The following is a 14,361-nucleotide window of genomic DNA, read 5'->3' on the forward strand; positions in this document are numbered from 1 at the left end:
TTTATATGGTCCGGGTCCATCTGTTTTGCGCTCAGCCAGACCAAATGCTAAAAGATGAGGCTGAATTAAAGATGAGGTTACTATACCGTACCCTACCCTACTTGCCTGCCCACCTACCCCGCCACACCACTTCACCCTGATGCCGTATTCGGAAAATGTACCGTAACCTCTTCAACTCTTCCCTCTGAATTTTGAATGTTTTTTGTGGGTTTATGAGAAGTCAATTTACTTACTGATCTCTTTTCTGACCTATCCAACTACTTACCTGCCCATCTACCTACTTACCTACCTACCTACGTACAGCATCGTTAGCTCTTAGGTCATTGCTCCAGTTCCTTAAGTTTTTATGTATGACTTTTCTAACACACACACATACTCGACCTACTACTAGCACCTATCAATTAACTTTTCCATCTATCTACCCAATTACCTACGTTCGTAACTCCACCAGCATCACTTGAATTTGTCTCTCTTGTATTTTGTTTTTCTCTTGGAAGGAACAGTTTTGCGGGCTCATTGCCTTTGTTTCCTTCTTCCCCACACACACACAAAAAAAAAAAAAAAATTCGGTTTCTACACTTTTTGTCAGCTTATACGAAACTGGTCTGCATACTGTATCTATATATGAGGTCATTTATCTGTCCTCGAAACCCCTCCACCTACCTATCTACCTGGCAGCCGTAGGATCCATCACCTACCCTCTGGTTCCTGGAGAGTTTTGCGGGCTTGTACGAAAATTATCTATTTTAATTAATACTTATTTGTTTGCCTGAGAAATTCATCTACCGACCCATCGACCTACTGCATACATACATAGTCGTACACACACACATACATAATAAATACATACATACATATCAGACGGACCTCCACTTCATAACGACGAAACTGAGGTCAGACTTAAATTATTCTCCAAAGAACCCCCTCCAAACCCCCTAAAAACAACCCCACCCCTCCACACAGCACAAATCCACCCAGCCACGAGCCAGGACCTAGTGTGTGAGGGTTGGGGAAGCTGTCATGAGGCTCGATCCCCACCTTCCTGCCTCGCTGTACGGGACCACGGCCACACACATAAGCAGGTCCCGTTAAAACCAAGGGGCACTCACGCATTGGGAGACTCCGCGGTGTGTGTGTGTGTGTGTGTGTGTGTGTGTGTGTGTGTGTGTGTGTGTGTGATTATTTATGATCTGTGTGCTTTGTGTGACTTTTGTGTATTTTTGTTTTTGTATGTGACTGTGTGTGTGTGTGTGTGTGTGTGTGTGTGTGTGTGTGTGTGTGTGTGTGTGTGTGTGTGTGTGTGTGTGTGTGTGTGTGTGCTCTACGGTGCACATGTGTGGTAGTAAACGTTTAAGTACTGTGTGCCTAATTAAATGAGTGTCGTAGAGGCGTCTGAAGGCATGCAAGTGTCTACTGTGTGTGTGTGTGTGTGTGTGTGTGTGTGTGTGTGTGTGTGTGTGTGTGTGTGTGCTCTACGGTGCACATGTGTGGTAGTAAACGTTTAAGTACTGTGTGCCTAATTAAATGAGTGTCGTAGAGGCGTCTGAAGGCATGCAAGTGTGTGTGTGTGTGTGTGTGTGTGTGTGTGTGTGTGTGTGTGTGTGTGTGTGTGTGTGTGTGTGTGTGTGTGTGTGTGTGTGTGTGTGTGTGTGTGTGTGTGTGTGTGTGTGTGTGTGTGTGTGTGTGTGTGTGTGTGTGTGTGTGTGTGTGTGTGTGTGTGTGTGTGTGTGTGTGTGTGTGTGTGTGTGTGTGTGTGTGTGTGTGTGTGTGTGTGTGTGTGTGTGTGTGTGTGTGTGTGTGTGTGTGTGTGTGTGTGTGTGTGTGTGTGTGTGTGTGTGTGTGTGTGTGTGTGTGTGTGTGTGTGTGTGTGTGTGTGTGTGTGTGTGTGTGTGTGTGTGTGTGTGTGTGTGTGTGTGTGTGTGTGTGTGTGTGTGTGTGTGTGTGTGTGTGTGTGTGTGTGTGTGTGTGTGTGTGTGTGTGTGTGTGTGTGTGTGTGTGTGTGTGTGTGTGTGTGTGTGTGTGTGTGTGTGTGTGTAAATGCGCCAGACAAACACCTTAGCCTCGCACCTATACCCCGTCCAGCATACCCACTGACTACTAACACGGTATAATCTAACCTCCTTCCTTGTTAGGCACATCATTTCATCACGTGCACTGGGTATTTACATTCTCGTCTTTGTGGCGCCAACATCGATTCTCACATAAATAAATAAATAAATACATAAAAAGAGGCAGAAAGAATAAGAAAAGACGTCAATGAAGTGGTTAAAATACAAAGATAAACGAACATAAAAAAAAAACTCCTACGCCTCAAGTCTTGAAGGAGTCATGGAGGAGGGAGGGAAGGAAGAAGAGAAGGAGGGAAGGAAGAAGGGAGGGAGGAGGGAGGCAGGGTGGGAAGGAAGGAGGGAGGGAGGAAGGAAGGAATAAGACGGGTGAGAGAAACATCATCATCTTCTTTGGAGTTCTGACGTCTTTAGTTTTTCTTGCTGCCGACACAGGGGTTTACGTAATATTCAACATGAACCTCATAATGAAGGGGTCTGACAGGCACGGATGACCCCCGCAGAAATTATTACACCCACAAGGTCACACTCCATCAGCCAATTCACCATCATGCCCAACTGTTTACTTTGTTCCTGCTCCCTCTAGACGACTGCTTTGACCTTAGGGGAGACTTACAAGGACTGGAGGAGTTGGATACGGCCTTCACCTTGCCAACAAGTATGACAAGCTTCTAATTAGTTGGATAAAGTCGCCTGTAATTAGCAAGAACAGAGAAAATAAAAATAATTATCTCCGGGTGAAGGTGTTAATTAAATCAGGACATGAGAGCGCATATCACTGTCTCCTAATGACCCTCTTCTAATGCACCTTCACATACTGTCAACAAAGATTTAATTAGTCAAGCAGGTATTCCACACAACAAACAATTACTCCCTCGAGGTCAGGTGTCATTTCATAAGTGTGGCATAAACACGTAAGTTGTATTTTTTTCTGAATAACTCCCGAAGATTTTTCACTGCTCAGGGGAAACATTATTTATTTATTTATTATTATTATTATTATTATTATTATTATTATTACTACTACTACTACTACTACTACAAGGTCCTCTTCTAAACTCAATTAAATAGCCTGATCCAGCAAAAAATAATCCATAAAAATGCTGTGCGTCATCGTAGTGGATTGGTTACGTCAGGGTGTATGACAAGGTATATACCCTTCCAGAGCAGAATCGCCCTCCCCTCCCCACCTCACCCACACCCTCAGAATCTCCTCATCTCCCCCTCCCAGATCTCACCCCTCAGAATCCCCCACCTCCTATCCCTCTGAATCCCCCCCACCATTCCCTAAACTTCCCTCACCTTCCCCCACCCTCAGAATCTCCCCAACTTCCACCTCCTAGCCACTCTCTTCATGACAGTCTTCCAATACCCCTCCACTTACTATGAACATGTCTTCAACTAATCGAGGTGGTGTCAGTGGCACGTTTATGTCTCTCTGATTATCCCTCATCACAAAACACATGCCACCTACGTTGTGGTAAGATTGATACCAGTTCCCTCCTGAAATTTACTTCCTCACCAACTAATTCTTCCTCTGTTACCCCTCCTTTCTTGTCAATCACAGTCTCCCATTAGCAACTGCTCTCGTAATTTTGATGATAATGCCAGGAGATAACACCAGGGAAACGAAGTACAGTCCACCATCATTTCAGGACACGGAACTAGGCATACAAATGACTCAAACTGCTGCTCTTATGCCCCATCTCCTCTATGCCCCCATCACATACCATCAGTCGGACCCTGAACCCCTATAACACGATGACACCTTTCCTCAATTTTTTCTTACTCCTTCCAGACGCTTTTCCTCAGCTTTGGAAACATCCCTCATCATAAAGGAGTCAAAGAAGGCTACAACCAACCCTTCCAATTCAATGAAGTCTCCAAAAGCTGAATAAAATCGCCTATAAGTAGCGAAATGAAACTTAAAGAAAAAAATCGCTCCTCCCCACGTACCTTCAAACAGCCGGAAAAACACTGGCGCCTCTCTTACCTGGAAACGAAAAAAAAAAAAAAAGTGTGAGTTAGAGGAAAGGAGAAATAATCGGGGGATAAAAGAGTGAGTTAGAGGAAAAATAATCAGAGAGAAAAGTGTCAGTTGAGGAAAAATATTGAGAAAAAAGTGAGTTAGAGGAAAAAAATAATCAAGGAAAAAAGCGTGAGTTGGAGGAAAAATAATCAATAGAAAAAAAAAGTGTGAGTTTGAGGAAAATAGAGAAAAAAGTGTCACAGGAAAAATAATAAGACGAAAAGTGTTACGGGAAAAATAATCAGTGATAAAAGTGTGAGATCGAGGGGAAAAAAATCAGAGGAAAAAGTTAAAGGAAAAATAATGGGAAAAAGCGTGAGTCTGAGGAAAAATAATCGGGGGAAAAGTGTGTGCTTAAGAAAAAATTATCAGGAAAAAAAAAATGAGTTTGTGGAAAGGAAAAATAAATCACGTAGGCGACACAGGCATTTCGAAGGGAAGAAATAACACATTGGAGCAAAAAATAACATGGGGAAGGATTACATTGTTTTTCCTGGCTCAAAATAACAGACTGGGGATTACAATGTGTTTGGTTAAGTGACACACACACTCTGGGATTACTTAAATACTTAGTGATCATCATGAGAATAAAGAACTGATTGTAGTGTGTGTGTGTGTGTGTGTGTGTGTGTGTGTGTGTGTGTGTGTGTGTGTGTGTGTGTGTGTGTGTGTGTGTGTGTGTGTGTGAGAGAGAGAGAGAGAGAGAGAGAGAGAGAGAGAGAGAGAGAGAGAGAGGTCAAGCACAGTACAGGTGCTGACTTAGCCATACAACCTTGCTAAGTATTCATAAAGATTCTTAATACTCTCTCCTATGACACCCTCAGCTGAATAAAATCGTGTAGCGTATGAAACAGAACACGAAAGAAAACGTGATCATGAAAGGGTTAACTAATTCTTTTTAATAATATCCAAACCCCCCATGGCAGGTGAGTATTATCATGGGTCATTCTCTTTTGTCGTGTTTTCATTTATTTTTTCAATTAATTTTTCTCATTTATTCTAGTTTGGTTATGAGGTGTTTTGTTGCAGTAGAAATTGCGGTTAAATGAATAAAAAAATAAGATCTCAAACAGAAGATGGACTCAAGCACAAATTTTGATTATGGTACCTTGCCCTCAGTTGCCTCATTTATGCTGACACACGCACTCCACCAGCACACACACACACACACACACACACACACACACACACACACACACACACACACACACTTTCACACCTCTCTTGCTACAACACATTCCTCTCCCTCCTCCCCTTCCCTCATCCCCTCCTTTTCTCCTCCCCCCTCCTTCCTTCCCCACTTGTTCTCTACTCTCCTCTTTCCCCTCCCTGCCGCCCATTCCTCCCACATTACTTCTCTCCCCTTACTCCTCCCCACCGCAATCCTCTCACGTCCTCTTTCCCATCTCTGTTTTCTCCCCCTCACTTCCCCTTCTACAGCTCTCCTCTCTCCCCTCCTCTACATCCTTCTGTTCTCCAAACCTCCTATCCCATTACTTCTCTCCCCTTCCCTCATCCCCTCTCCCTTCCGCTCGCCATCCCTCCCCTCCATTCCTTCCACCTCAATCCTCCTTTCCATTTTCTTCCTCCCCCCCTCTCTGGATCCTCTCCTTCTTCTCCCCTCTTCCTTCCTACTCAAGTTCTCTTTTTTCCACCCTCCTGCTTCTTCCCAGTCCCTCATTTCCATTTCTCCTCTTCCCTTGCTTCCTCTCACTGAAACCCCTCCCTCTTCTCAACTTTCCCTCTACACTCCTCTCTCTCTCTCTCTTCTCTACCCTCCCTCTCTACATTCCTCCTCTCGCCTCGCCTCTTCCTGCACCTACTTCAACTCTTCCTCCTCACTCCAGTCCACTCTCCCCTCTCCCATCCTCCCTCTCCAAACCTCTCTCCCCTTCCCCCACTCATACACACACTCCCATAAACATCACATCACCACACTCACACATGCAAAAGTCATTCCCCTGGCTGGTCTGATTGTTAATGGGGTCGCGGCGGGTAGTACCAAACCTCGAATAGCGGTCAGGAATTATCCCAACACGACGAGCTGCCTCCACCCGGGTGTGATATCCCGCCACGCCGAATTATGTCAAGAATATATAACTAGGAGGAAAACATGAAGCCCTTCGGTGCCAGGATGTAAACTCCATTTTATTCTTGACTCGTCCAGACAATTTTATTCACCTCAGGGCATACGGTGCGAACTGGAGGGATTAGTTATAGTCTGAAGAAATTTTAGTACTGTGGCAGTCTAAAAAAAAATCGTCTGAAAAGAGCAAGAATAAAAAAAAACTCCTCGGACTGAAATGGTTAACGATCGAGATTATTCCTCTTAAAAATTTCACAACTGCTCTCTCACTCATTTAGGTATCACAGGATGGTTTTATTTCGCTGTGGACCGAACTCTGTGAGGAAACAGGGCAGACTCCTTTTATTCCTCCACCGAGACGACGATTTCCTATCAAATTCATGCTATCACAAGACGATTTTGCACAGCCTAGAATGGACAGCAGACAAAGATGCACGAGGATCATAAAGTAAATTAATGTATTCTGCCGAAGGTGCTAAACAGAACTGCAAATGACAGGTTGCATTGTTAAGTCAGGCATATATTTCCATCTTACAAGCTCTGGCTCCATCGTCTTAACCTGTTCCCTGGGCAGCTGTTTAACAAGGCACGATATGATTCCACATAAGTCTTGTAACATTTTCCTGTCATAAAGATCAGGAACAGACACTAACACCGGTGCACTGGGTTAATGAACTTCGCATCTTTTTTGAAGACAGTGGTAAAGGTGTTGAACAAGTCCGTATTTGGCCTAGATTTTCATCCTATTGCAGTTTTATGTCAAGCTGCTCTGTGAAAGGAAGACAATGCAACCGCTCTACCTCCTTTCCACGGCACTTCTTCGAGTCTAGCATCAGATTCTAATGTCAATCTATTGCTACAGGCCAATGCTGATGATGGAGAGAGAGAAATTTGGGGCCAAGTTAAAATAAAAATATGTCATGTAACACTTTCTCGTCATTAACCTTTTCCCCGTGGCTGATGCACTGGCCTGTTTTACTGAAAGTAACATAGGAAAACTATGCACAACTGAGAGAACTCGTAGCTATCAGAAGCTCAAAAAGTTTTCTAAGTAACCATTTCTCTGCTGCTAGTACTATTTTCAGCCAGACGCCTCGATCTCGCAAGGGGTGGTCACCAACGAATCACCCTCATGTCTCCCTGCCCTCTGCCATCAGGCTGCCCTACCTCCAGCATCACACACTCCCTCCCTCATATACGTCTCCACCTTAGAAATCTTATTGAGGCTAACAATAAACAACTGATTTAGTTGAGAAACATTTAAACAGCCAAAAAAGTTAAGAAACATAACACATATTCATTTGGTTCATGCACTTAATATCTTTACTTAATTTACTGCACAAACGAGCATTGATGTTTAACAAGCCTTTTTTTTTTTTTTTTTTTTTTTTTTTGGGGGGGGGATGTCTTCATAACTACATTATGTCTTATAACTTTTTCCCGTCATAAAGATACGAAACTGACACCTAACACTTGGCTGAGCTTAATGTATTTACAATATTTACTGCACAAACCAGCAAAGGTGTTTAGTAAGTCTCTGTTTGGAAGTCCTCACGGCTATATTGTCTTATAACATTTAACCATCATGAAGATCTCTAATTTACACCTAACATGCATGGACTGGGAACATCAACTTACATCTTTTATTGAACAAACTGGTAAATGTGTTAAACAAAGCCCTGAATAACCTGACATCGCTCTTGTAACACTCTCCTGTCATAAAACTTCGCAACTGACACCTAACACACGTATATCAGGAATATCAGCATAATATCGTTAACATAAATGCCGGTGTTGCTGTTTAACTCTCACGACCTGAAAAGAAAAAAAAGCCTTGTTTTCTTCTGGGTAACAGGTACAGTATATTGTTCTATACGGTATATATATATTACAGATTGCTTCCCATTTTTATAAACGTATGACGTCATCACTTCTGTCGTCTGCGCACGGGAAACCTTGTACTCTCTTGGCCTTGACCAGTACTAATCTCACTGTCGGAACTAATCTCACGGCCAATAGCTGGTCTCGATTACACTTTCAATACAACAAATATCTCTTGCATAAAACTGTTTGCAGGTAAGAACAAAGTAAAAAAGGCGCCACTTTAATGAAGAAATTAAATCAGAATCCGTTCACCCAAGACAGCTTTCCACACAGAAGGCTAAAAACATTCCAGATTATTTCAAGACTTAATCATTCCTGATAAGCTATATATATATATAAAAAAAAAACTGACACGAGATAATTTTGTTTAACTACGTGTCCCAGCGTAAAGAAAGAAAGAAGAAGAAAAAAAAGCTCAGAAAGACAGCCAGTGGAATCAAACCTAGGCTCCTATGATAACGTGGAGCCAACACTTACTCGCTATGTTACATTTACTCCCTCAGCGTCGCGGGTGCACAGAAAGGCAATAGGGATAAAGTGCAACGGTGGAAGGGTTGGAGTGTCTTCCTCTGGCCAAGAGACATTTATAAACACTCTTCAGCTTTAGTTATGTTTAACACTGCTTGTAAATACGCCTGTCTTCACTCACATAGCCACCAAAATCTCAACAGCTAGATGAGGGTAAGCTTAAATTAAACTGAGAAATACGAAAAGCAAAAATAACTTCACTATCAAATCAGCGTGAATATTAAAGACAGAAATTACAGAAAACAAAACTATATATATCAATAATATCAACAGTTATGGAGACCTACATAACAAAAACTGGTTAGGTTCTTTTATAATTACGGCCCCTGACTAACGCCCCGAACACGGAAGGTCATGTCAGGTTTACCCAGGAGGTCAGACGTCTGGGAGAGGGGGATATTCAAAGGGTCTAGTGCTGTCATTCTTCAGGGGGCGCGACTCCCTTGCAAGCATTCAGAGGAGGCGCAGAGTGTGGGTGGATGATGTTTGTACGAAGACTTATTGTGCAAAAACTGCTATCACATAAATTTTGTCACTAAGAAACACAACCTGTGTGTGTGTGTGTGTGTGTATACTGTCTCTCTCACTAGATTTACCTGGTTGTCTCACCTTACACTGAACAATGCAGCAGCTGGCTATGTGTGTTTCAGAAAATATCAAGACAAATTTTATGGCTCGGAATTACAATATTTCACAAAGGGTCGCCTTATAAATTCTGTACCATCTCTCTTAACAATGAGTACTTCTCCGTAATAACTGTTTACACTGAACGAACAAGACGGCACAACAGCTGGCTACGTGTGACTAACATTTTTTTACTGCAATGTGAAATGCAAAGAAAAAAGTCAGTGCAATCAATTCCAGTGAATGTGGACTTACTTCTGATGCCTCTGTATATTCAATGTGGTGGCTTATTATGCACTACTCCAGAAAACAGTCACAGGAAGATACATCTGTTTCTCTCATCACAATCACCTGTACAATAGTCAGCACATTAGTATATGGGGGAGGAATCCAGAACAACTCTAAGGGGTACTAAGGGGAGCTATCTAAGGGGCTTACTCAAGAGGGTTTAGGGGATTATTTCATGAAGGTGTGGGTAGTTACTCGGGACCGGAGGTGAGGGCGAGGGCGGGGTGTTAGCGAGGTGAGGGTGGATTTATTTGAGGGTCATAGGTCGCCGCGCACTTCCTTCAAGAAAACTCAGGCCTTAGTCTGCTTTCCATTCAGGACGACAGACTCCACATTTCACATACTCTCTAACATATATCAAGATCTCTAATGAACATAAATATATCACGGGCTCTGCAACTGCACATATATCACATGCTCAATAAATCTGAATACATATTATAGGCTTTTCATTCTGGTGTAAGTTAAAAGGATCTACAGTTCTCAATCACCATGTACTCACTGTTAACATATATCACAAACCATAGAACATAAATACATTATGTCATAAGTAAACAGGATAATTACAACCACTCGGCAGGTGTCAAAGGGAAAAACTAGGCTACAAAAATATATACAAGAAGTCTGGTCCCCGCCAACAAACCCTCTAGTGGAAAAAGACATGAAAAGGCACCGTAAATCCCAAACAGTAGATACCACAGGCCAGATTTGTTTAACTGTGTGTGTGTGTGTGTGTGTGTGTGTGTGTGTGTGTTGGCCGAGGGAGTGCAAGTGCTAAGGTGTGCACACAAAGGGACAAGGCGCACCCAGACTCACAGTAAAAGGGCGGTGGGTACTGGAGTCTTTTGGGCACGATTTTCTTAATGCACATGGAGGGATTTTCCTTTCAATGCTCACATTCACTCACTTTTACATCCCTCTCCCCCCCCCTCTCTCTCTCTCTCTCTCTCTCTCTCTCTCCCCGGCTTGGCCTTGCTTTCTTCTCTGCATCAACTCTCTCCATTCTTTTCCGATTCCTTGACCTTTCCCACAAGGATACTTTTCTCCCTCTCCTCACTCTCGTTCGTTATTTCTTTCGCTTCACCTCCCTAACCTCCACCCAATGTCTATTTTTCTTGCTTCCAGACCCATTATGGAAGGGCGGTGGGTACTGGAGTCTTTTGGGCAATTTTTTTTTTTTCTCTTTTTTCCACTCTTGCTCACTTTTTTCTCACCTCGCCTCACCTTTCCTTTCCTTTCCCCGTATCTACTATCTCCTCCCTTCCTGCTTGCTCAAATCCTGTCTCCTTGGTTCTCATTTTCTTTTTTCAACAATTTCTCTCCTTTCCTATCAGCTTCCTTCCTTCCTTTCTTCTTTTCCTTTACATCAGCATTTACTATTTTCATCCTTCCATCTTTTTTTTTCTTCACTTCATCTCCTATTTCTAGTCCTCATTTTTAATTCCTTCCTTTCTTCCTATCCTATTTCCCGTTCCTCTATCCCTTTACTTTACCTTCCTTGGTCCTCGCTCACTCAGTTTCTCACCCTTCCACACTCCTTTTCTTATCTTTATCTCGTACTTCTTCTTCTTCTTCTTCATCACTGTAACTCTTCTCTCTATCCTGTCATTCTTCATCCATTTCTTCTTCCTTCATCATTCTTTCATCTTATAAATTACCCATTATTTCTTTTTGTCTTCTTTATTCCCTTTTATAGTTCCCCCCTTCTCTCCTCCCTATCCTACCACCCTACCCTTCTTCATCCTCTCTCTCTCTCTCTCTCTCCCCCATCCGTTCTTTGACATTCCCCCTTTGACCCTTCAATTTGCAAAGGGTCACTCGCTCCCTCCCCATCACTCTCCCCCTTCTCCCCCTTTCCTCTCACCCTCCCCTACTCCCTCTCTCATCAGCATCCCCCTCCCTCTCCTCTTCCTCCACCATTCTCCTTTTCTTATCACCTTCACCTTATTCCCTCTCCTCACCCTCTCCCTTCCTCCCTCACACCCTCCCTACCCTCCCCCAACTCTTCTCTTTCTCCCTCTCCCCTTGCTTTTCCTCTCACTCGTTCTCCTCCTTCCCTCCCTTATCATCCTTCCTCTCCTCCCTTTCATCGTCCATTTATTAATCTATCCTTCTCCCTCCTCCTTCCCTCCCTCATCTCCTCTCATCACTCTCCCAATCCTCTTTCTCTCCCTCTTCTTCTCTCATCACTCTCTCCTTCCTCCCTCTCGGCCATTACTCTCCCATTCCCTCTCACATCACCTTTCCCCTCTCTCCCACTTATTCTGATTCTCACCTACTCTCCTCTGCTTCTTCGTGACTCTGTCCTCTACCTCTCAATCCCTTTCCCCTTCCCTATTCTTCCCTTATTCCCTTTTTCTCTCTCCCAATCTCATCCTCAATTTTCCACTCTCTTGATTTTATCCCCAATTTCCCATTCTCGTTCAAGGTTTCAGTCTCTCTCTCTCTCTCTCTCTCTCTCTCTCTCTCTCTCTCTTCTTATCGTTTCCTCAATTTAACTTCCTCTCAACTTTATCCTTTATTTACTATTTTCTTTTACTATACTATCCTTCTATCCCTACTATCCTTCTCCTGCCACTCATTTTCTTTGTTCTGTTAATCTGTGTGTGTGTGTGTGTGTGTGTGTGTGTGTGTGTGTGTGTGTGTGTGTGTGTGTGTGTGTGATATGACACTCCTTCCTCTCACCCATTAACAACAATGCCCTTTTCCTTGTTTCCTCCCCTCCCCTTCCTTCAGCTCCCCTCCCTTCCACCCGCATCTCCTTCACACCCCTTCCCTCTCCTCCCCTATCATACTTTTCCCTCTCTTCTCCTCTCCCTTCCTTCCCTGTTTACCAATTCTTCCGTCAATCATCTCCCCTCATTACCTCTCCCAACTTATCCTTGTCAATTATCTTCTTTCCTTCTTCCCCTTTCCTCTCCTCTCAGACCCTCTCCTTTCTTCTCCTCTTCCCTCCTTCTCAGTCTACCTCTCTTCCTTCCCTTTTCCTCCCTCCTCCTTTCCCTCTTATCTCTCTTCCCTTCCAGCCTCTCTTATCTTTTCACCTCTCTCCCCTCCTTCCCTCCCTTCCCCTGCCTCACGCCCCTGGAAGCATGACCTCCTCACCTTGACCTCGCCTGAACCCTGACCATCAAATCAGACTCAGTGCTTCGATACCTTGCACCCTCAACCCTTCACAGTCACCCCCTCCCTCTCCCTCTCTCTCTCTCTCTCTTCGTACACTGCCATCCTCCTTATCGCTCCTTGACTACACCTCTCCAAACCCACACCTTCCTCCCCTCTCTACACTCCCTTTTCATGTCCCTTCCATAACCCTCTCCCTTCCCTCTCTTTCTCTCCCTCCCCCTTTCCCTTCTCTCCTCCCTTCCCTCTCTCTCCCCTCCTCCCTCTCTCCCTCACCTCCCCTCTCTCTCTCTCTCTCTCTCTCTCTCTCTCCCTCTCTCTCTACTTTCCTTCTCTCCCTGTCCCTTGGTTTTCTCTGTACACATCCTCCTCATCCTCCATTTTCTTGGTTTTCTATGCATATTCAAATACAAGTGTTCATCAACCATTCCATTATTTACTTCTCACTCAGGGCATGTCCGTCCCTTTCCTCCCTGACGCATTAAATCAATGTGGGTAGAAAATATAACAAAAAAAATAAATAGCAGAAAAAAGTACGAAGCTTAAAAAGGGAAATATTATTCCAATTTTTGTCTCAAGCTGAACACCACCACCCTCCTACACCCCCCGTCCCTCTTAGTATGCCTGTACACCCTCCGTCCCTCTAAGTATACCTGTACAACCCCTTATCCCTCTTAGTATACCTGTACACCCCCCCGTCCCTCTTAGTATACCTGTACAACCCCCATCCCACTCCCTCTCTGTTCATGTGCTTAGTAAACCTGTACAACCCCTATCCCTCTTAGTATACCTGTACACCCCCCGTCCCTCTTAGTATACCTGTACAACCCCTTATCCCTCTTAGTATACCTGTACACCCCCCCGTCCCTCTTAGTATACCTGTACAACCCCCATCCCACTCCCTCTCTGTTCATGTGCTTTTTAGATGTAATATAATTTTCCGCTGACTGTACTTCCTTCCAATGTACAGCTGCGGAAAATAATATCGTGTAAGTTTTTAGCCAATGAACAATAATGAAACTAATTCTACCTGCCTAATTCTCCTCCTTCCAGCCATCTAATCTCCAGCCACGAACATAACACAGAACACATAACCACCGCACAAACTCTCCATCCAACCACCTAACACTCCACTTCAACTGATTCCCTACCTAAAAACTGTCCACTCCACCACCTGACTCTGCACCTACACACTCTCCACTCCACCACCTGACTCTACACCTACACACTCTCCACTCCACCACCTGACTCTACACCTACACACACTCCACTCCGCCACCTGACTCTACACCTACACACTCTAATCCTCCGCCTGACTCTACACCTACACACTCTCCTCCGACCCACCTGACCCTCTACGCTAACTCTCCTGGCGTGTGACTCTCCCTCTACCATGATCTCATTTGCATACCAAGCCACACTGCAAGGCAATTCAAAGGCCGCACCTTCACCCTTGCATAAATACTGTCCTGCGCTCTCTCTCTCTCCCTCCCTCCCTCTCTCTCTCTCTCTCTCTCTCTCTCTCTCTCTCTCTCTCTCTCTCTCTCTCTCTCTCTCTCTCTCGCATGAATTCTCTCACACTGACTGTAATGACACCTACTCTAAGCCCAGTCACACACAAACATTCTCTCACACACACTCACTTCCTCATAATCCTGTATTCAGTCTCACTCTTTCTTACTTTCACATTCTTTACTCATGGATGCGTACATTCACTTTTACACACACACACA

Source organism: Coenobita brevimanus, chromosome 78 (assembly GCF_032717465.1).
Source record: "Coenobita brevimanus isolate Jiangsu-jjx chromosome 78, ASM3271746v2, whole genome shotgun sequence".
NCBI lineage: Eukaryota > Metazoa > Arthropoda > Malacostraca > Decapoda > Coenobitidae > Coenobita > Coenobita brevimanus.